This window comes from Ovis canadensis, chromosome 24 (genome assembly GCF_042477335.2).
Source record: "Ovis canadensis isolate MfBH-ARS-UI-01 breed Bighorn chromosome 24, ARS-UI_OviCan_v2, whole genome shotgun sequence".
Lineage (NCBI taxonomy): Eukaryota > Metazoa > Chordata > Mammalia > Artiodactyla > Bovidae > Ovis > Ovis canadensis.
In genome coordinates, this window is record NC_091268.1 from 40,999,424 (window position 1) to 41,022,159 (window position 22,736).

General features: G+C 52.3%; 1 protein-coding gene across 1 annotated transcript in view; it reads left to right on the forward strand.

Annotated features, from left to right (window-relative positions):
* The first annotated feature begins 4,814 nt into the window (after positions 1-4,814).
* The window catches only part of SBK1 (SH3 domain binding kinase 1), a 53,300-nt gene continuing 35,378 nt past the window's right edge, over positions 4,815-22,736 (forward strand). The window contains exon 1 of the mRNA XM_069571520.1: positions 4,815-5,646. The gene's annotated coding sequence lies outside the window, so the exon portion shown is untranslated. The remainder of the gene's footprint in view (positions 5,647-22,736) is intronic.

A 22,736-nucleotide genomic window follows, 5' to 3' on the forward strand; every position in this document is an offset into this window, starting at 1 on the left:
CTGTAGCCCACCAGGATCCTCTGTCCATGGAATTCTGCAAGCAAGAATACTGCAGTGGGTTGATATTCTCTTCTCCAGGGGATCTTCCCCACCCAGGGATCAGACACAGGTCTCCTGAAGTGCAGGCAGACTTTGCCATCTGAGCCTCCAAGGAAGTCCCCACCATGAACTGAAGGGAAGAACGAACTCTGCCTTCTGAATACCTGGGTCCAAATGGAAAATACGGGGCATGGGGCCTGGATAGGCAGGACAGGTTGTAGGCCTGGCATTCACTATTCACACTGGTTCCTGGTTTCCAAAGGCCAGGGTACTAGGCTGGGAACCCAGCAAATTGTCTGAGTGCTTCCAGACAGCAAGACGTGGGTCCAGAGTCCATCAGAAAAGGCCCAGGTTCTCAGAGAAGAAGGCAGGGCCTCTCCAAGGTGAACACATCGCAAGCCTCTCTCCTTTCACTTCTTTTTTTAGATGTTTATTTATTTGGCTGTGTCGGGTCTTAGTTGCAGCACATGGGATCTTGCATTGCAGCTTACAGACTGTAGTTGCAGAGCCCTGACTTCAGTAGTTGCGACTTACGGGCTTAGTTGCCCCGAAGCACGTGAGATCTTCCCCAACTAGAGGCTGAACTGGGTCCCCTGCATCGGCAGGCAGATTCTTAACCACTGGAGCACCAGGGAAGTGCCAGGACTCCTTCTTTTTGGGAGGCTCACTGTGTCCTGGAAACATTCAGAAATGCCAAAAACAGTATAATGAAGACCGCGGTATATCGTAAATGTTTATGTGTGTGTGTGTTCACTCAATTGTGTCTGACTCTTTGCGACCCCCATGGACTGTAGCCTGCCCAGCTCCTCTGTCCATGGGATTTTCCAGGCATGAATACTGGAGTGGGTTGCCATTTCCTCCTCCAGGGGATCTTCCTGACCCAGGGATCCGACTGTCATCTCTTATGAATCCTGCATTAGCAGGCGGATTCTTTACCACTAGCGCCGTCTGGGAAACCCATCATAAATGTTTACACTTGCCTAATTAACACACGCACAAATAGAGTGCAAGACAGATATTCCACTCACAAGACAACGACAGGGTTCATAAAGGACACTGACTCAGGGATAACCCATGAGGTCAGGGGAGAGTGTAATCTGAGATGGGACAAGCTCTTAATGTTCCATAAATGTTCTTGGTTATCAACCCCATCAGAAAATTGTCATGCCTGAATATATAACTGCATCTAGAAACCATAGCAGAAGCTTACATTTAAGTCTCTTCAGAAGCCTGGGCCAGACTCCTCTGACGCCTGAGACAGTTCTGTGAGCGGAGCCTGAGCCCAGGAGGATGGCTGGGGCTGACCCTAAGTACCAAGGGTTGCAGGCCTGACTCCAGTCCCCCAGAGCTGGTGGGACTGCCCCTGCTGATGCATTTTTGGCCCATAAGTCTGGTGCCGGGGCAGTCTCTCTGGGAGGGGGTTAAATGGCTTAGATGTAGTGCTCAGACTCTTCCCAGGATGCCCGGGGCAGTTTGGAGATGCCTGATGACTAATCTTCTCTCTCCAGGCTGAAGTCAGAGCGGGTGGGACCCAGAGTCTCAGGCTCCTGAGAACTGGGTCTGAGCCTCCATCCCCCACCCTCAGCCCAAGAGCCAGACCCAGCCACCCAAACAGGAGACAGAGCTTCACAGCCACTGAGAATTAAAACCTATTGATTTTCCCCATTAGCTAGAGAAGGCCATCAGAGTGCATTAAAACCAGGCAAAGCACCAGCATCATGAATAATTAACATCCACAAATGACAACCCCAGGGGGCCCAGGGGAGGGAGAAGGGGTGCCCAGAGGCCTGGGGCACCTGACCCCTTATGACTCCCACCCCCCGGGAGTCCTGGCCTGGCCTGACCTCCCCTCCTCTCCTCCATGAATCTCTACTAGTCCTCCTGTCCCCTCTCATTTCCTGTCTCAAAGAAACAAGTCTCCAAGGCAAGCGACCTAGGAAGACAGGAGTGCTGAGAGGAGAGTCAGGTCTGCCCAGCTCTGCTGTGTGTCACTGTGTGACCTCGGGGGAGTCTGCCCCTTTCTGGGCTCATTCCTCTGGCTAAGTCTATAGATCTGTGGTTCCATAGTGAGGGACAGTGATTGGCCCAAAGCACACACACAGCAGGTCTGCAAACAGAGCCCATACTAGGACCTGGGGCCTCCAGTCATCCTCGCTCCCAGTCCAGCCTATAGGGTACCTTTATGCAAACCCCAAAAAAAGAGGTCACTCCCCTTGGATTGACCAGTTGGAAAATGGCACCTGTCTGGGGGAACCAATTAGATGAAAGTGTGCCCTCTGAAGAGGCTAGTTCAAAAGAGATCCCTCTAAGTGGACTGATTTTTTTAACCTTTATTTTTTTAATATTTATTTATCTGGCTCCACTGGTGTCTTAGTTGCAGAACCTGGGAATCTTCGTTCTTCTTTGCGGAATGCAGGATCTTTAGCTGTGGCATGCGAACGCTTAGTTGCAGCACGTGGGATCTAGTTTCCTGACTAGAGATCGAAACCCGGCCCCCTGCATTGGGAGCTCAGAGTCCTAGCCATTGAACTACCAGGGAGATCCTTGGACTAACTTTTAAAAAGACCCTCTTCAGGCTGACCAATAAGAAACAGGAACTCTTTTGAGTGGACCAATGAGAAAAAGGTGCCCTCCCACAATGAGGTCACAGTTTTAAAGGTGGAAGGCTTGGCAGAGCAAGAGGTAGGGCTGGATATCACCGTCTGCCAGGGTGCCCTGTGCAGAGTGTGGAGCCTAAACAACTGTATGTGGGGGCTCCACCGTTTTGGGCCAGGGAGACCCAGATCTGTCCTCCCAGCCAGCATAATTCAATTCACTGAACTGATGTTTCCTTCTAAGCTGCTCCATCTCCCACGCACCGCCTCAGCCCCTCGGCTGGCCCAGGTCCCTGCTTCCATCCTCCTCCCACCCAGCCTTCCTCCTCAGAGCCCCAGGAGAAGCAATTCGGGAATGAATACCTCCTACATCTCTGACCGTGCCTGCATCTTCTTCCTGCCTTGCAAGGCACCATGCATCCCCCCTTCTTTTTTGTTTCTTAAAGATTTATTTATTTATTTTTGGCTAGGCGGGGTCTTTGTTGCTGCACATGGACTTTCTCTAGTTGCAATGATGGGGGTTACTCTCTAGTTGCGGCGAGCAGACTTCTCATTGTGGTGGCTTCTCTTGTTGTGGAGTGCGGGCTTCAGCACTTACGGCACACAGGCTCAGGAGTCGTGGTGCATGAGCTTAGTCGCTCCATCGCAGGCAGGATCGTCCCAGACCAGGGATCGAATCCAGGGATCGAATCCATGTCCCTGGCACTGGCAGGTGGATTCTCAACCACTGGACCACCAAGAAAGCCCTATGCATCCTTTCATGAGTCTTTGCAGGGACTCTGCCCTCTCTGCTGGTGATACCCCACCTCTCGAGCCCCTGGGGAAACTCTATTCACGCTCAAACTCAGCTTAAAGACCTTCGCTGCTGCTCACTCTCTTCCTTAAACATACCAGCTAGTTCTTGCCTCTGAGCCTTTGCAGCTGCTGACCCTTCTTCCATCCAGATATTCCACTGGCTCCTCTTCGCGCTGGTCACAGCTCCAGTGTCACCCCTTGGGAGGTCTGCCCTGAACACCCTATCCAACCACCTCCTGGTTAGTCTCCCTCACCTCTCCTTGATTTCTGTTTTCATAAGCCTTTTCACAAGCTGAATTTTTCCTTTGTTTATTGGTGATTCCAGGTCCACAATGAATGGCTATGCATGTTGTAAGTTGCAGAGGAGGTGAGTGAGGCTAAAGGCCACCTTGCGACTCACATTACAAGCTGGGTGCTGGGGAGAGGGGTTGGGGGCTGTGGAAAAGGCTGCACCTGCCCAGCGGGAGCGCCCTCCCTAATTCACACACTGCCAGGCCACCAGGTATACAAATTTCAGCCCCAGTGGCTTCCAGCTGTGACAGGACAGGTGTCTGCTGTCTCCGTTGCTGTATGTCCAGTGCCCAGCACAGTGCCTGGCACATAGCCGGTGCTCAAGCATTTTCTTTCATTTAAAAAAAATATTTATTTATTTGGCTGCAACGGGTTGCAGCCTGTGAACTCCTAGTTGTGACATGTGGTTTCAGTTCCCTGACCTGGAACTGAACCTGGGCCTCAGCATTGGGAACGTGGAGTCTTAGCCACTGGACCCCAGGGAGGTCCTGCAATAAACATTTTTCAAGCAAACAAACCTTACTCAGATTCCTCCACTCCCATCCACTCCTTACACTCTTCAGTAGAATGCACCACGCATGTGGTCCATCTCTGGGGCTGTGTATGGTTCATCTAGCGGGGGATCCCACAGGAAGCCAGGGACAAAACTGGCCCCAGACTTGGTGACGGTAATTGTTTGTTAAGAGAATGCCAAGGGGCCCCAGGAGTGGGATGTGTAAATGAAGGAGTCCTGGCAATGCTCCCTAGAACTCAGTGCCCTGACCTTGCCAGGGACTCTGCCCTGAGCCCCCAGTCTAATCCAGCTTCCTGGAGGCGCATTTGGTGGGGTCAGGCGGCCAGGGCATTCTGTTCGAAATCCAGATGCTGAGCGCTGCATAGTCACTCACGGGCAGGAGGTGGCATCAGAGGGTCCCGCAGGGGGGATGAGGGGGCCAGGCTAGGCTTTTGCGCGGGCAGATCTCAGGCACCGCCTTCCCTCTGCTCCCTATGGCCATCCGCCCACTGGCCTCCCAGCTCCGGCAGAGAAGGAGTTAACCTCCCGGCTTCTCAGCGTGAATGTGGAGCTATTAATACCCACAGCCAAGCCGGTGTGCCAGAGCAGCCGCCGCTGGAGGAGCCGGAGGAGCCCTGAGCCCAGGGAGCTCCAGTCCGAGCTGGCACTGGAGCCAGGAGTCCAGGGACCAGAACTTTTCTCGTGGACAGCGTGGGCACCGTGCCAACCTCATCTGGTCCTCGCCCACCTTTCAGCTTCAGGTCCCGACCCTCCCTCTTGGAGGCCACCCATGCCACCCACCCCCCCGGGGAGAACAAACTTTCTTGGAGAAACCACCTCTATCGCCTGTGCTGGCTGGCCGGGAAGGAGCAGACAGCCGGACAGCCAGATGAACAGATGGACAGGGCATCTGTGAGCCTGTCCTCCGGGTCACGCCTCTGACCAGCTGCAGTGGAGCAGGCAGCCGAGGAGCCTCAGGCACCACCAGGGGTGGCGAGGGGCCCTGCTGGACCTTTGTCCACCGGCCAGCTGCCTCTGAGTCCAGGCGACCGGGAGCTGCTTCCGAGGGCCCAGCCGCGGGGCTGGAAGGTCCGTGACTCAGGACAGCCGATCTCATCAGACAGAGCCACGGGCTCTCCCACTCACCGAGGCGACGGGTAACCTGAGCGAAAAGGCACAGGTGGCAGGTGGGCAAGCACAGGTACAGGGTCCCGAGGCCAACAGGCTACTGACCCTGGAGCACGCTGGCTCGGGGAGCCCTGCCCAGGCGAGGGACGATGCTGTCGAGGCCGCCACCGGCCGCCCCTGCCCCGTCCTGGAGCTGCCTCCGGCCTGGCCCCTGCGCTGTGGGAAGGAGGATGTGCCAGCCTTCTGCTTCGTCTGTTTCCACAGGGAGGAGGAGGAGGAGCTGCTGGAAGAGGTCCCACTGCAGAGGTCAGTGCCCGAGGTGGGCAGTGGGTGGGCAAGGTGAGGGCACAGGGCTTGGGAAGGGGCCCCTTGGGGGCCGGGGGTCCTGCTTCTGAGTTCCTCTGTCCACTGCTTACCAGCCCATCCCTCCTTCCTGTGTCAGACTCCCAGATCTCTCACCAGGGTACCCCACAGCCTCCTCCCTGTCTCTCCCATCCTGCCCCCACAGTGACTCTCCTGTCTGTTCCCCCTGTGGTCATGCCCCTTCTGCTCAGAGTCTTCTGTGACTCCCAGCTCCCACACAGTGAAGTCAACACTCAGCTGGACATTCAAGGCCTGTGAGATCAGATCAGCCCCACCCACCTCATCTTCGCTCTTCTCCCCTGTATTCACCCTCCATGAAACCCTGCCCAGACTTGCCTTCCCCTAGCTCCCCTCCTTCCAAGCCCAGCTGCCATACCTCCTCCTCCAAGAAGCCCTCCAGGAAGCCCCTGCCCCATCCCAAGCTGAGAGTCACCTTTCCTACCTACACTGCACTGACACTTTTTAGTGTTAGGTTTTTGTTGAATTAATAAGTGGAAATGTCTTCATGTGCGTACTCACGCATGTGTGTGTGTGTCTGTATAAAAGAAAGGGAGGGGAGGGGATGGAAGGCTTGTGTGTCTAGGTGATTGGGTATTTGGGGGTGAGTGTGTATGTGTGTGTGTGTATGTTTGTGGCACTAGGTGTGAGTTCTATGTACTCATGGTATGGGGCAGGGTGTGCACTGGGCCCGGAGGGGTGAGGGATTCATGCCCTACAGATCAGCGTCTCTTTGGCCACCTCTTCCCACCCCCACGTTCAGGGAAACCCAGGCTCCAGCCAAGTGCATTTCCCAAGCTGTGACCACAGGCTCCGGGAATAGATGCAACATCTGTAGGGGAGACAGGGGTCACCTCTGCTCCAGCCCAGCCCGCCCACACCTCCATCACCACCTGAGTCAGCACTGCCCTGGGTGGGGAGAAGGGCAGGCTCAGTGCCAGCCCAGGTGTGCCCTCCTGGCCCCTAGCAGGAGGGCGGGGGCTCCTGCAGCCTGGGACAGGCTCCTCCCTAAATCTCACTGGTGGGCCTGGGTGGGTCATTTGTCTTCCATGGGCCTCTGTCTTCTCACGTGTGGAACAGTGGGCTCCTCTGTGCATGGTGCATGGTGGTCGGTTCATCCTTCAGCAGTGACTGGGCACTCAGAGCGCCAGGACCCCAGGGCTCTTGGGGTCCAGCCTGCTAGGAGAGACCTCGATCACACGGATCAGTTTGGCGGTGACGGGCACTGGTTGGGCATGAGTGCACTGTGCTCAGGGAGTGAGGGGGAGAGCCGGACCACCCCGGCCCACGGGAACCCTGGGAGCCCCTGCAGGCCTGTCTTAAAGGACAGGTCCTCTTCCAGGTACAGAGTGAAGTTTTCTAAAAACATTTTATTTTGTATTGGAGTATAGCCAGTTAACAAAATTGTACTAGTTTCTGATGGACAGACATATATACACATGCATGCTTTCTCCCCCAACACCCTTCCCATCCAGACTGCCACATAATACTGAGCAGAGCTCCCTGAGCTACCCAGTAGGTCCTTGTTGGTCATCCCTTTTAAATATAGCAGTGTGTACGTGACCTCCCCGAACTCCCTAACTATCCCTTCCCCCCATCCTTCCCCCGACCCCGGCAACCATAAGATGGTTCTCCACGTCTGTGAGTCTAGGAATGAAGTTAAGGAAAGGCCATTCCAGACAGCGGAGATGGAGAGAGAGCAAAGACCCAGTGGCGTGAGAAAGAAACTGTGTGGGCATGGTGGGCATGGGGCTGGCAGGGTCTGCAGGGGTCAGGTCACCAGGGGTCTTGACTGCTGAGCCCAGGACTTGATCTATAGGTGATAGAGCGAGCTGTGGGGAGGGTGTTGAAGCAAAATGGAACGAGTTAGGTGATTCAGTGAGACCACAGGTGTGGAAATGTTTCCTGAACAAAACAATGGACTCCTGAGAGCATCACTGTTTTCATAATAGGAACTCAAAATTCTCGTTGAATGATTGAATGAATGGATGGATGGATGAGATGTGAGGAGATGGAACATCAGAACCACTGAGCTGATTGTTAAAAAAAATACACACTCCCAGGCCCTGCCCTGGAGACTTCGTGGCCTCACGTCTCAGAGGGGATGAATATATATTTCTAATCAGCCCCCCACCAGGTGGGGCTTCCCTGGTGGCTCAGTGGTGAAGAATCCACCTGATTGAGACCCAGTTTCAATCCCTGGGTCAGAAAGATCCCCTGGAGAAAGAAAAGGCAACCCACTCCAATTTTCTTGTCTGGGAAATCCCTTGGACAAGGAGCCTGGTGGGGCTACAGTCCATGGGGTCACAGAGAGTCAGACAGGATGGAGTGACTAAACAATAACCAACCCCCACCAGGTGGGCAGCTTGAATAAACCAGCATTTGGGAAACCCCAGAATGAGACAGGGATGGGCTCTAGAGTCAGGCAGTCATGAGATCCTGCCCTCTTCCCTCATCTCCCCATCTTCCTCCTCCAACTCTGGGGACTCCTCCTGTAGGGCATGCCCCTCAGCCTCTTGTCCTGGCAGTATGGTGACCTGCATTGGCAGAATCTGGTCTCCTTTCCAGCTGGTGGGTACTGGCCCTTTAAGATCTGGAGAGGGGACACCACCAGGCTGGGCAAAGACAGTGACCACAGGTGCCAGGTGGTGAAGCTAAAAATACTGAGTGATGTGGACGCCCAGGCTGCAGGAGCCAGGCAGTGCTAGTGGGTAGTGTTGGCGGGGGGAAGTTCTGGAGTGTTTTTTTCCCTAGTGGAGGAGGGGCAGTGAGCAGTGAGGTTTGGTGGGGTCACCTTGGGGGTTTAGAGGAGCCTGCTCCCCACCCCCACCACTCTCAGCCTTTCTCCAGCCCCTGGAAGGCGCCAGGTTTCACTCCCAATTTGCTGCCGTGTTTAGCTGCCCCAGGGCGTGCTAATTCTGCAGCATCCTGCTTCTCTGGGATGCCGGGGAAGTCCTTTCTTCTCTTTGAGCCTCTGTAAAATTAAAGAGCTGCTGGGGCGCTTTTAGGGATAGAGATGCAAGAAGGAATGTAGGGAGACCAGTTCCCTCATTTGTGGATTCAACAAAGATTCCCCAAGGCTTCCCAGGACTAGAGGCTGAGGCCAAAGAGATGAATACGAATCAGGCATTTCCCTGGAAGAGCCAGGGAACACGCGCTGAAACAATGGCTTGCAGTGCCACGTGCTGCCGTTGAGGTGTGAACTCCGTTTCTGTTTGGGGCTGAAGTGAGAAACCGCCCCCACCAAGAACTCATCTGCATTTAATGAGAACTTGTCAACAAAAGCGTCGCCCACCAGCCATCTCTATTTGATGTCTGATGCGTGATTAGGTGAGGCTCCACTGAAACCACATGTGCTTCAAAGGGCAGACCCTCCCTGGCTGCTCAGGCAAGGTCCAGAGAGGGCTGGGCGGGGCCGGGGGAGACTCTGCTCCACTCTGTCTTTTGGGGACCCAGGCTCCGCCCACCTGTGATGCCGTCATCACCCAGGGCTTTAGAATCCACTGGATTCTCTGCTTTCACAGGCAGTCAAAGAAGGGTGGAGATCACATGGAAGGGTTTTCCAAACCAAAGCTGCAAGTGGCCTACTTCACTCCTGCCCACGCTGTGTGGCCAGGGCAGCTAATTACAAGAGAAACCTCGGGAACATAATCCTGTTGTGAAGATGATATGTTTGGTATACATGAAAGCACTTGGCACAGAAGAGGTGCCCAGCATGTTTGCGCGGAAATTCTGCAGACTTCACTGAGCACCCTCAGTGGACTAGTCCTAGAAACTGGACAGAGAAAACACATCTCACTGCTCTCATTGGATTTTTTTTTTTTTTTTGGCCCTGCAGTGCAGCATGCAGGATCTTAGTTCCCTGATCAGGGATTGAACTCATGCCCCTTGCATTGGGAGCATGGCATCTTAATGACTGGACCACCAGGGAATTCCCTCTCACTGAGCTTTTATCAAAGTGGGAGTCAAACAAAACACAAGTAAACAAACAAATGCAATCACCCACTGTTGGGACTTCCCTAGTGGTTCAGTGATGAAGAATCTCCCTTGCAATGCAGGGTACATGGATTCAGTCCCTGTTCAGGGAACTAAGATCCCACACGCCGCCTAGCAAGAAAGCTTGGGTACCACAACTACTGAGTCCACGCACCGCAACAAAAACACCCCATGTGACACGACGAACAGCCTGCGTTCTTTAACGAAGACCCAATGCAGTCAAATAAGTAAACAAATATTATATATTTTAGAAAAAGATACTGTTAAGGAAATTACCAGAGTCATGGTAGGGAAACACCACTTGGCATAAGGGGGAGGGGAGGTAGGGACAATTCATCTGAGACCTCAAGAAAGAGAAGGAGCCAAGCAGAGTTGAGGGAGAGGTATTCCCGGCATAGAGAATAGGGAGGGCAAAGGCCCAGAGGCAGGTCAGAGTTTGGGGAATGTGAGGAAATATCAGGTCAGTATGGCCAGGGCAGGTAAGTGATGGGGAGAGAGACATGGGCAATGAAGGGAGACAGGGATGGGCTGGATCATACAGGCCTTATGGGCCTTCATGAGGAGGATGGATTTTATTCTGGTATAAAATGTGACTGGAAAGGGGGGAAGTGGCATAAGTTGATTGCCATCTTAAGCGATCACTTGGGCTCCTCTGGGGAGAATCCGTGGCAGCCAGGCCAGAGCAGACACCAGAAATCAGTGTGGAAGTCACGGTGGTGACGGAGGGGGGCCGTGGTGTCGGCCTGGACCAAGGTGTCCCTAGGGCGTGGGAGAAATAGACACTTTCTAGATAGATTTAGGAGACAGAACTTGCTGATGGGTTAAACGAAGGGAATCAAGGATGAATCTGAGGTTTCTAGGTTGGATAAATGCGTGGATGAGGGGAAGGCTCAAGGGCGGGAAGAGAGAGAACGGGAAATTCAGGAATTCAGCCATAGAGGTTTTCAACCTGGAAGCACATGAGACGCCCAAGTGAAGATGTCAAAGGAGGAGTTGGTACTAAGAGACTGGAGCTCAAAGCGGGAGTCTGTGGGCCACCTAGGAGATATCAGAGACTGTGGCATGAAGGTGGCTTTGAAAGCCATGAGGTCACACTGGAGGGACAGAGGAGAGGCCCCAGGATGGAGCCCGGAGGAACACTACCAATGTGAGGTCACGTGGAGGAGATGCTAACAGGGCGGGAGAGAAATAAAGTAGGAGGAAAACCAGGAGCGTGGGTAGCCATGGAAACCAAGAGACGAGTGTCTCAAGGCAGAGAGAGAGGTGGACAACTGGCTTCAAAGATGCTGAACAGCCAAGGAAAAGGAGAATCGATCTAGCAGCACAGAAGTCGAAAGTGACCTGGATAATTACAGTTCCTGGCGGGGTGGAGACGGGAGCAGGGGTGAGTGGAGACTTCCGGTTAAAAATGGTGGATTGAATACACAGATTTAAGTTCTCTGCGTCCTGAAACCTCATGAAAAAGAAACGAGTGGGTTTTACTTTTTTCTTTTCCCTTATGGTTTATTACAAGATATTGAATATAGTTCCCTGTGCTATACATCAGGACCTTGTTGCTTATCTATTTAATATATAGTAGTGTGTATCAATTAATCCCAAACTGCTAATTTATCCCTCCCCCTTCCTTTCCTCTTTGGTAACCACAAATTTGTTTTCTATGTGAGTCTGCTTCTGTTTTGCAAATAAATTCGTCTGTACCATGTTTCAGATTCACATATGTGACATCATCTGATACTTGTCTTTGTCTGACTTACTTCATTTAGGACGATCATCTCGAGATCCAGCCATTTTCCTGCAAATGGCATTATTTCATTTTTACGGCTGAGTAATATCCCACTGCACATAATATACCACCTCTTAGTTATCCGTTTGTCTATCAGTGGACATCGAGATTGTTTCCACATCTCGGCTATTGTAAACAGTGCTTCTACGAACATTGGGGGCACTTGCATCTTTTCAAACTAGGGTTTTCCCTGAATATATGGCCCAGCAGTAGGAATGTAGGGTTGTGGGGCAACTCTATTTTAGCTTTTTAAGGAAACTCCATACTGTGTCTACAGTGGCTGCATTGATTACATTCCCACCAACAGTGTAAGCCCTTTTCTCCACGTGTGAGTGGGTTTTAAGGTGCGAACTACTGCAACTTTAGTTGTTTAAAACCAAATTGATTATCTTACTGACTATATGTCAGAAGTCCAACATGGGTCTCCCTGGGCTAAAGTCAAGATGTTGACAGGGCTGCTCTTGGGAACTCTTTCTGGAAGAACTTTCTGGAAGTTCCAAGGAAAATCCACCCCCTTATCTTTTCCAAGGTACCGCCTTCCAGAGGGCCCCCCTCCTTCCAGCAAGGCAGCATCTCTCTGGCCCTGCTTTTCTCAACATCTTTCTTGGACCACAGCTGGGAAAGGTTCTCAGCTTTTAATGCTGCATGCTATTATCTTGGGCTCACCTGAACAAGCCAGGATTATCTTCCCATCCCAAGGTCCTTAACCTTAATCACACCTGCAAAGCCTCTTTCTGTCACCTAAGGTAACATACTCCCAGGTTCTGGGGATGACGACATAGACATTAATGGAATTAGGTGGGGCATTATTCTGCCTCCCACAGCATGAATCAGCAAGAACTTAAACAGCAAAAAAGGAGACAAGAGCAACACGACGTTGGAATCTAGAAAACAGATGAACATGGTGAGGGATATAGCGGTCCGGTGACGTGGCACCTCAAGGGAACCCTAAATTGGGCATGAGAAAAAAAAAAACAAGGGGCACCACAATTTCCACCACAAAACCTCAAAAGGCCCTAGTGTTAATGGACTAAGTACCTCTGGAAGGGGGAGTAAAGCTAGGGCCAAAACCAGGAGGATTGGTCTAAGAAGGGCTTTAATTCTCAGATTTCTTTCTCTGCTCAGCTCCGCAGGGCAGCTGCCCCTCCCCCACCGTGACTGAAAGACTGAAGGCTTATTCCCCAGAGAGGATAAAACACAGGGTCTGTGAACTGGAGGACAGGGCACCATGAGGATAAGGAGGAGTTCTATGCTCTACTGGAGGGATTATTTGAATATTTGCATCTTGAATGCGGGGTGTCCTGCCCCTGCCCCCATCACCTGGAGCGTCCTTCCCCCGTTGGCTCCCAGCACAGTGAAATCTGGTCTAGACTCTCCAGGCAGGACACAGCAGAGTTCACTCCCTTCAGCCTCGGAATATGTTGACAATGGGTATTTTGTTCTTGCTGGTCTCTTATTTCCGGTTTTAGTTCTCTTCTCTCCCCGCACGCACCCAAAGTTGCTTCAGTCTTGTCCAACTCTGTGAGATTCCGTGGACCGTAGCCCGCCAGGCTCCTCTGTCCATGGAATTCTCCAGTCATGAATACTGGAGTGGGTTGCCATGAGCTCCTCCAAGGGATCCTCCCAACCCAAGGATCATACCTGTGTCTCTTACGTCTCCTGCATTGGCAGGCCGGTTCTTTACCACTAATGCCACCTGGAGAGCGCCCCCCAAAAAACGACTACAATACTCAGAGATTTAGGAATATATATTGTAACTATGAAATGAAAACTAGATGCTATTTTGAAAGAAAACAAACCTCCGAGGATGAACAAAACAAAAAAGTTCTTAAAATTTAAGAATATTATAGCAATGGGAGTTTGGGGTTAGCAGATGCAAACTAGTATACATAGAATGGATAAACTACAGGTCCTACTCTACAGAACAGGGAACTATCTTCAATATCCTGTGGTGAGTCAGAATGAAAAGGAATATGAAAGAGGATATATATTATAATGTATATATGTACATATATATGTATGTATAACTGAATAAGTTTGCTGTACAGCAGAAATTAACACAACATTGTAAATCAACTGTACTTCAATTTTCAAAAAAAAGTATCCTAGCAGATTTCAGTTCAGATCAGTTCACTCAGTCGTGTCCAACTCTTTGCGACCCCATGGACTGCAGCATGCCAGGCTTCTCTGTCCATCACCAACTCCCAGGGCCTACTCAAACTCACATCCATCGCGTCAGTAATGCCATCCAATCATCTCATCCTCTGTCATCCCCATCTCCTCCCACCTTCAATCTTTCCCAGCATCAGGGTCTTTTCCAACGTGTCGGTTCTTTGCATCAGGTGGCCAAAGTATTGGAGTTTCAGTTTCAGCATCAGTCCTTCCAATGAATATTCAGGACTGATTTCCTCTAGGATTGATGTTCCTTTAAGACTGACTGATTTCCGTCAATCCTAAAGGAAATCAGAGCAGAAATGGAAAACATTTAAAACAGTTAGGACAGGGATTCCCTGGTGGCTCAGCGGTGAATCCGTCTGCCAATGCAGGAGACACGGGTTCGATCCCTGGTCCAGGAAGATCCCACATGCCGAGGAGAAACTAAGCCCATGCGTCACAACTACTGAGCCTGCACTCTAGAGCCCGGGAACTGCAACTGCTGAGCGCACACGCAGCAACCACCGAAGGCCAAGCAGCTTAGAGCCTCTGCTCTGCAACGAGGGAAGCCGCCGCAATGAGAAGCTCACGTGCCAAAATGAAGACCCAGCGCAGCTGAAAGAAAGAAAGAAGGAGAAAAGGAAGAAAGGGAAGGAACAGCCCCATTAAAGAAGGGGGCAAAAGATCTGAACGGTCACTAGGTCAAAGATGATATACAGACAGCAGGTAAGCTTATAAAGATGCTCAACATCAGATGTCATCAGGAAATGGCAAATTCAAACCACAGTGAGATACATTTACACACTGACCCAAAATATTGACAGCTACGAATGCTGGGGAGGATGTGGAGCAACAGGAACTCTCGTTCATTGCTGTGAGAACTCAAAAACGATACAGTCACTTTGGAAGACGGTCTGCCAGTTTCTTACAAAGCTAAACATAGTCTTACCATATGATCCAACAATAGCGTTCCTTGGTACTCACCCAAATGAGTTGAAAACGTATGTCTGAACAAAACCCTGCACATGGATGTTTATAAAAGCTCTTTTTCATAATTGCCTGAAAACTTGGGAGCATCTAAAATGTCCTTCAACAGGCGAATAGATGAACAAACTATGATATATCCACACAATGAAATATCATTTGCTGATAAAAATGAGCCATGAAGCCCCAAAAAGACATACAAGAATCTTAAATGCATATGGCCTTGGTGGCTCAGTGGTAAAGAACCTGCCTGCTGATGCAGGAGACGGGGGTTCAATTCCCGGGTCAGGAAGGTCCCCTGGAGAAGGAAGCCTACTCAAGATTCTTGCCTGGGAAATCCCACGGACAGAGAAGCTATAGTCCATGGGGTTGCAAAGAGTCAGACATGACTCAGCGGCTAAACAACAACCACCCCACAAGGTGAAAGAAGCCAGTCTGAAAAGGCTATGAGCTGTATGCCTCCAACTCTATGACATTCTGAAAAAGTCAACACTAGAGACAGGAAAAAGATCAGTGGTTGCCAGGGGCTGGTGGGGAGCGGGGAGTGAGTAGGTGGAGCTCGGAGGATTTTTAGGGCCGTGGAACTATTCTGTACAATACTGGAAAGATGGGTCCGTGACCCCATCCATCTGTCAAAACCCATAGGCTGTACGACAGAGGGAGCCCTCATGTAAACTATGGATTTTAGTTAATATTAGTTTATCAGCACTGGTTCATCCATTGTAACAAGCTCACCACACTAATGCAAAATGCTGATAATCAGGGAAAATGCAGAGGGGGGAGGTATACATGAAAAGTCTCTGTACTTCGTGTTCAGTTGTTCTATAAATCTAAAACTAAAACAGAAAATCTATCATAAAAGGGAAAAGGGGGGAAAGAACTCAGTATCCCACAGAAAGCTGTGTTTCCACACTATGTAAATACTACCAATCTTTTTTTTTTTTTCCCCCTTTTGGCTGTGCGGCAAAGTTCCCCAACCAGGGATTGAACCCACGCCCCCTGTAGTGGAAGCACGGAGCCCTAACCACTGGGCAACTAGGAAAGTCCCCAACACTATCAATCGTTTTTTTTTAAATTTTATTTATTTATTTATTTTTGGCTGTACCGGGTCTTCGTTGCCGCACGAGGGCTTTCTCTAGTCATGGCAAGTGTGGGCTACTCTCTAGATGCCATAGTGAGATGCAGCCTTCTCACTTTGGTGGCTTCTCTGATTGCGGTGCACAGGCTTTAGGGCACGGTCTAAAGGAGGTCTAAACTAGAGGAGGGTGCAGTCGTTGTGGCACATGGCCTTTATAGCCCCGCGGTACGCGGGATCTTCCCGGACCAAGAATCGAACCCATGTCCTCTGCATTTGCAGGTGGATTCTTAACCACTGGACCACCAAGGAAGTCCCGCCAACACTACCAATCTTATCAATACTATGATGCAACTGTTCCTGGAGGGTGGGAGACAGGAAGTGGCTCCATCTTCATCTTCCAGCATGAGAAGTGGAGATGAAAAGCATAACCTAAAACATGCTACGCAGGAAACATAGGAATGAAAATTACTAATACCCAGCTAAAAGGATGGAAATGATTGTCCCAAAGCAGTGGGAAATGGGAGTGGGAGCTGCCCGTGTTTCTTGATAGAAATGGATGGAGACGTGTGGTAGAGGGGAGTCCTGAAGAGTCCAGGGCCCAAAGGAGGGGTTGGCCTCGGGAGAAGGGCCTCCCCACCCTCACTGAAGCTGCTGGAAGAAGTGAGAGTGAGGGGCTGGGTGGCTTTGTGCTTTGATAAAAGGAGCCAATGAAACTGCATCCGGTCCACCTGTATTCTCAGTGAAATGGGAACCGTGGTTTGAGAAGTGAGGAGAAGGTGGGAGGACCTTGCCGCTCAGAGGAGGGTGCAGAGGCCAACAGCATCAGCACCCCTGGGCGGCTGGTTAGACATGCAGCTCAGGCCTCACCAAGATTCCTAGGAGAGGTGCAAGCAAATTAAAATTTGAGAAGGCCTGGTCAGAGAGAGTGGGGAAGGGCCATGGCAGGCATACTGGGGTTGTGGGGGGCAGCGAGTGCCCCTTGAAGACCATGAAGGGAAACTCTCTACTTAGTGGGGGACCCTCGGACCAGTGCTGGCTTGTATGGTGCAGGCAGAAAGCAGGTGATGGTTGGGGTTTTGCCAGGCAGGTTCTCCAACAGGAGAGCTGGACACAGCGGGGTGGAGATGAAGGTGCCAGGGAGCAGCCCTGGTGATGGTGTGCAGAGCCCAAGCAGGGCACGGTGGACCATCATAGCAGAAGGGGGCTGATGGGCAGTGAGAAAGGCATGGGGCCCGCGGACTGGTGGCCTCGATGGGGTCAAAAAACTGTTGCTTATAGGTACCAGATGAAGAGAATGGAAGGGAAACACAGAGGGAGGTGATCAAAACAGAATCCCAGAGCGGGTGGGGTGTGGGGTAATTATATGGTCTGGGATGTGAGCCTCAGAGGTGGAAGGGAGCAGAGAGGGTTAAAGGTGTCAGGAAAGGCCAGAGAACCAAAAGGCTGAGATCTCCACCCTCCACCTGAGGTTTGAACTCCTAAGGTCTAGTGATGGTGAGAGAAGAGGCTGATTCCTTTGCTCTGGGCGTGGCCGTGCATCAGGACTTCTGAAAGCTCCCGGCCAGACTAGAATGTGCAGCAGTTTGAGAACCACGGGTATAGACAAGGATACCCAGGTTCTGACAGAGAGAAAGAGACACAGGGGAGTAACCGGAAGGCTCCCTGGGGCTGGCATCGCTGATGGAGCCTGACCAGGGGGAAAGGGGAAGCCGGGTAGGGGCCGCTTGTGGCAGGTGAGAAGGTGGAGATGTTGCGGTCTTCCCGCTGGAAAACTGAATGTGTGTGCGCGCTCGTGCGTGCGTGCAGGCTTGTGAGACAGACAGAGACCCAGAGACAGCGAGTCCGGCGGCCGGCGAGCCCCTCTTCTGTCCTGCACTGCGGCGAGTTGGCCACTAGAGGGAGCGCCGCGCCCTCACATGCAGGGACGGCACCGCTCGTTCCGTCCGTCTGTCCGTGCTGCTTCGGTCTTTTTCTGACAGAGTTTATGTCCAAGCTCAGATTCTGCAGGTAGATACCCCTGGGTTTAACTCCAGGTCCCGCTACTTTTAGGCTGCGTGACCTTAGCCAGTTACCCGACCGCTCTGTGACCCAGTTTCGTCCTCCGTACAGTTGTAACTCTGACCTGAGACGGTTCAGAGGATGAATGAGGTCAGGCGTGTGAAGCGCTGCGCCACACTGGGCGATGGCTAACCCGATCTGACAGTGCCGGAGGTTCTGCCACCGCCTCTGTCTCTCTCTGCTTCTCCTGCAGCCCCTCAGCCCAGCCCTGCCCAGCCTAGATCCAGGGGAAGAAACAGAGGTCAGCTTCTGGAATGTTCCAGAGCAGAGGCAGAGTTAAGGGCGGCCTGTAAGGCAGGAACAAGCCTGGGTGCCTCCCGTTCCTGTTAGTCTTGCTGGTTCTCTTTGTTTGGGAGCAGACTTCACCCTGTGGCTCATTCCTGGCCATGGTCTTCTCCTTCTGACCCCAGGCCTTCTCCTGCTCCTCCAGGCAGCCAGGGGACCAGCAGTTGCCTTTGCCTGGCAGCCATATCATCCTTGAGAAATGTCACTGTCTGGTGCCCCCACCAAGGGCTCAGAAGGGGTGCTCCATCCTAACTGCCCCAGTCCTTCCAGGATCCTGCCCAGACCAGCCAAGAGCTGGCCTACGAGGCCACACCTCGGGGAGAAGTGTCTTCGTGTATCTGTATTCCCAGGCTGGCCGAGGCCACTGGTATGGAGGTCGCGATGTGTAGAAGACCCACAGAAGCAGCCCCCCTTGTCTTATCCTTGGTCCCTCAGAGGGGGTCTAGCCTTCCTGACTTTTTTTAATCAATGATTTGCTAACATTTTACAAATCAGATCCAGGTTTCTAACTTCTCCTGGAAAATAAGAAGCTCTGAAAACCTGAGTTCACATTCCCATGTGACAGCAATGGCCCCAGGGGAGGGGAGGCCACCACTCAGATGGGCTAGGGCTCTCCCGCTCACCACTGTCCCCCACCCAGGTCATGCACCCCATTCACAGTCCCTCCCTGGGGACTCAGTGTCTCAGTCTGACTCCATGAAAGGAGAACTGTGCCCGAGAGGCTTCATGTACCTTGTCCATGTTGCAGCCACTGGCCCCAGGCAGGCAGAAATGCAGAGGGAGAGGGGTAGGGTCCCAGAATTGAGAGCAGACCTTCAGGGGCAAGGAATCCAGGGTCCAGAGAGCTGCTTGGTGTCCTCGGCTGTTGGTGGAATTTCACGGTCCAGAGGCTGAAAGCAAATAACACACATACACACACTCCACCCCACTGTCCAGTCTGTCAGCAGATCCTGTCACTTCTCATCACTTCTGTTCCTACTACCTGGTCCCTTGCTATCTTGTTTCACTTCACTGGGTACTGGAGCCTGCTCACTTCCCTTCTTGCGCCGCCAGAGGGAGCCTGTTAAAACCTATAATCCACCTTCTCCCTCCTCTGCTCAAAACCCTCCAAGGACTGCCACTGCTCTCAGAGTCAAAGGCAAAGGCTTACTGTGGCCCTGGATGAACTGTCCCCATCACCTCTCATCTCCTCCCCGGCCCCATCAGCCTCGTTGTTCCTGAGCATCCCCAAGCATAGACTCTGGCCTCAGGGCCTTTGCACTGGCTCTTCCCTCTGCCTGCCTGCCCTCATTTCAGCATGGCTCCCTTCCTCCCTCACCTCCTTCAAGTTTCTGCTCAAAAGGAACCTTCTCTGTGAAGACCTCCCGGCTTTATGTCTTCCCTCCATAAATCCTGTGAAGTCCTTTCTTCACATACCCTGTTTGTTGTCTTTTCCCCTCACTACAATGGATGAGGGCAGTGATTTTTCTGTTTTGTTCACTGAAAATGTTGCCTGGTACATAGGAGGCACTTGATAATATTTAGCAATTGAATGGATGAATGAACAAATATGTGAAACGAGGGCAGTAACAATCCCAGTAAGCAGAGTGGCTGTGAGAACTCAGTTAATATGTATCACTCAGGGCCCCAAACTTGGGCTCTAATGCTCTGTGGTTGGTATCTTAGAATTTTTTCTTTTCTTTTTCTGTCTGTGCCATGCAACTTGTGGGATCTTAGCTCCCCAAACAGGGATTGAACCCATGCCCTCAGGTTAGTACAGAGTCCTAACGCTGGACTGCCCGGGTATTCCCAGCAGCTTGCCATTCTTCATCATATCATCTTTCAAGTGTAAGTGAAGTCTGAGTAACGGTGGCACAAGCAAAACTTCCCTGGAGGTCCAGTGGTTAAGACTCTGTGCTTCCACTGCAGGAGGCACAGGTTCAGTCCCTGGTCAAAGAACTACGGTCCTGCATGCCACAGTCAAGGTTGATGTGCTTGGTCTAGCAGCGGCCTGGATACCAGGAAGGTTCCACGTTGGGTGTGCATCAGGGGGCCCCAGGCATCTGTGATGCCCAAGGCAGCATCATGTTCAATAGCAAATATAGAACACTGTGGCAGGCAGAGAGAGAGGTTTGGATAGGAAGGAAAAGCTTCTCTCCTGCCTTCTAGATAAGAAGCCTCACATTCTGTAGCTGGCCCTTGTGTCAAGGACACACACCTCACAAACAGTATGTACTCCAGCCATGGGCACTGTTGCTGTTGTAACTCAACGGCCCACGAGCAGAGGGAAATAGTGCCCAGCAAGAGAAAGCCCCCAGGCTCCCGGGGCCAGCCGCTGCTGTAAGCAATGGGTGGAAGACAAGCCACGCCCCTCCCTCTTGGCCTCAGTTGCCACATCTGTGAGCTGGGAGAGCACCAGGCAGGTTTCCCTCTGAAACCTGGGGGACATGTGGGTGGCAGTCATGGTTCCCGGTCAGGGATTGTAGTGGCTGCTCTGCTAGGAGCCTGGTGGGGGCTCATTTTCAGCCTCCATCTCCGAAATGTTCAAAGAGGGGATAGAGCTTTAACCCCTGAGGGATGGGTAACAGGGCACCAGGTTGTCGATGGGGACTTTAACCCAAGCATTAGTAGCATGCATGGCCCGTACCTTCAGGAGGTGGCCGCAGACCCTGATGGTCAGTGCGGGCCCTGGCAGTGGCCTTAGCCCAGTGGAGGCTGCAGATCTGGTGGAAAGGGGAGGTGCCCAGCACTTTGCCTCCGACCCTGTGTCCTGCCTGAAGCCCCCATCTCTCTGGAGCCGCTAGGATCGGAGCTATTCTGCCAGATCCACTTAATTAGCCAAGCTCATTAATTCCCACAGGCTTCTCCTCCCCACCTAATTAACTGACTTAATTAGGGCTTGCAGGCCTGGCTCCACCCAGCCTCCCCTCCCTGCTGCAACCCTGCCCACCTCCTCCAGGGCCCTGGCACAGCCCATCCTCTCATCCACTCAGGACTGGGAACCGGTGGGGGCGGGGCTGGGCCCCCCAGCTCTCAGGCCTCCACCCAGTGTCCCTCCTTCTGGTAGGACCAGCCCAGTGCCTCTCCCCGGGCTGCAGCCCAGGACCAAAGGATTGGAAATCGAGAGTGAGAGGTGGGTGGGAAGAGGGATGCAGGTGAGATCAGTGGAATCAGGTGAGAGGAGGCCAGGATGGTGGGGGCTGGAGGGGCTGGGCAGCCAGGTGGTTAGGGGCCTGGACTCCAGAGCCGGCCTGGATTCGAGCCCCAGCTAATGGGTCAGCCTCGGCAACCTCTCCCCTCCCTGCATCTCGGATACAAAATGGTCACTCACCCACACAGTAAGTATATTATGAGGTTTAAATGAGTTAATGCTTCAAATCTGGCCAAATGTGTGTTTGTTAAATAAGTAGGAGGGGCTGGAGGAGGGGAGGAGACAGGCATAAGGGGCCATCCTCAGGGGCCAGGGAGACCCCCCACCCTCAGGCAGGCTCTGGGGTGCAGGCAGTGGACTGGGCCTGGGAACTGCAAGCAGGGGCTGCCAACTGGGAGGGACCCTTGGCCTGTTGTTGTTGTTGAGTCGCCAAGTCGTGTCTGACTGCGACCCCATGGACCGCAGTGCACCAGGCCTCTCTGTCCCTCACGATCTCCCGGAGTTTACCCAAGTTCATGTCCATTGAATCGGTGATGCCATCCAACAGTCTCATCCTCTGTTGCCCCTTTCTCCTCCTGCCCTCAATCTAGAGAAACTCTTGGCCTGGGAGAGGTTAAGAGGACAAGTAGCAAGAAGGGCACAGGACAGGGTGTCCCGTTCCTACTCCAGGGGACGGGAGAGGCTGGCCTTGTTAGCGCAGGACTGCCACGGTCATGCCCCAGTTTCTCCATCTGGGGAAGGTCTAGCCTTCTGCAGGCACCTGGCACACCCTCGATGCTTGATAAATGTCTAGAGACTCATCCCTGAGCAGTGAGGTGACACAAAAAGATGCTCAATGGCCTTCACCTCCCTGGGGACCAAAGCAAAGAAAGCAGGCTGAGCAGGCAGCAGGCAGGATGCAGATTAGACTTGAGGTGGGACTTCCGGGGTTGAGGAGTACAAGATCCGGAAGGTGTGACGGAGAAAAAGTGTGTCTGAGCTGCTGAGAGGGCTCAGGGGAGAGATGGGCAGTCATCAAGGATCAGAAGGGAGTAAGATGAGGCCCTGAACACTGGCATGGCCCTTTACCTACTTAGCTCAGAATCTGACATTTATTGGTGTAATTAGTATAGAGATTCCCACCCCCACCCCCCACTAGACTGGAAGCTCCTGAAAGCAAGGATTGTCTGTTTAGCCCACCTTTTTATCCTGGTACACTTTTACAGTTGTTATTTAGTCACTCGGTCCGACTCTTTTGCGACCCCATAGACTGTAGCCCGCCAAGTTCCTCTGTCCATGGTATTTGCCAGGCAAGAATACTGGAGTGGGTTGCTATTCCCTTCTCCAGGAGACCTTCCAAACCCAGGAACTGAAGCCGGGTCTCCTACATTGCAGGTGGATTCTTTACCCCTGAACCATCGGGGAAGCCCCCTTTATGCAGTAGGTGCCCACCAATAAGTGTGAATGTATGAATTCATGTGTGCATGCAGGAACCCAGAGGTTCCTGATGCTTAGAGGGAAGTGGGCCACATGGCAGCCCAGGTTCCCACCCTGCATGCTCCTCACATGACCCCAAGAACCATACCCTA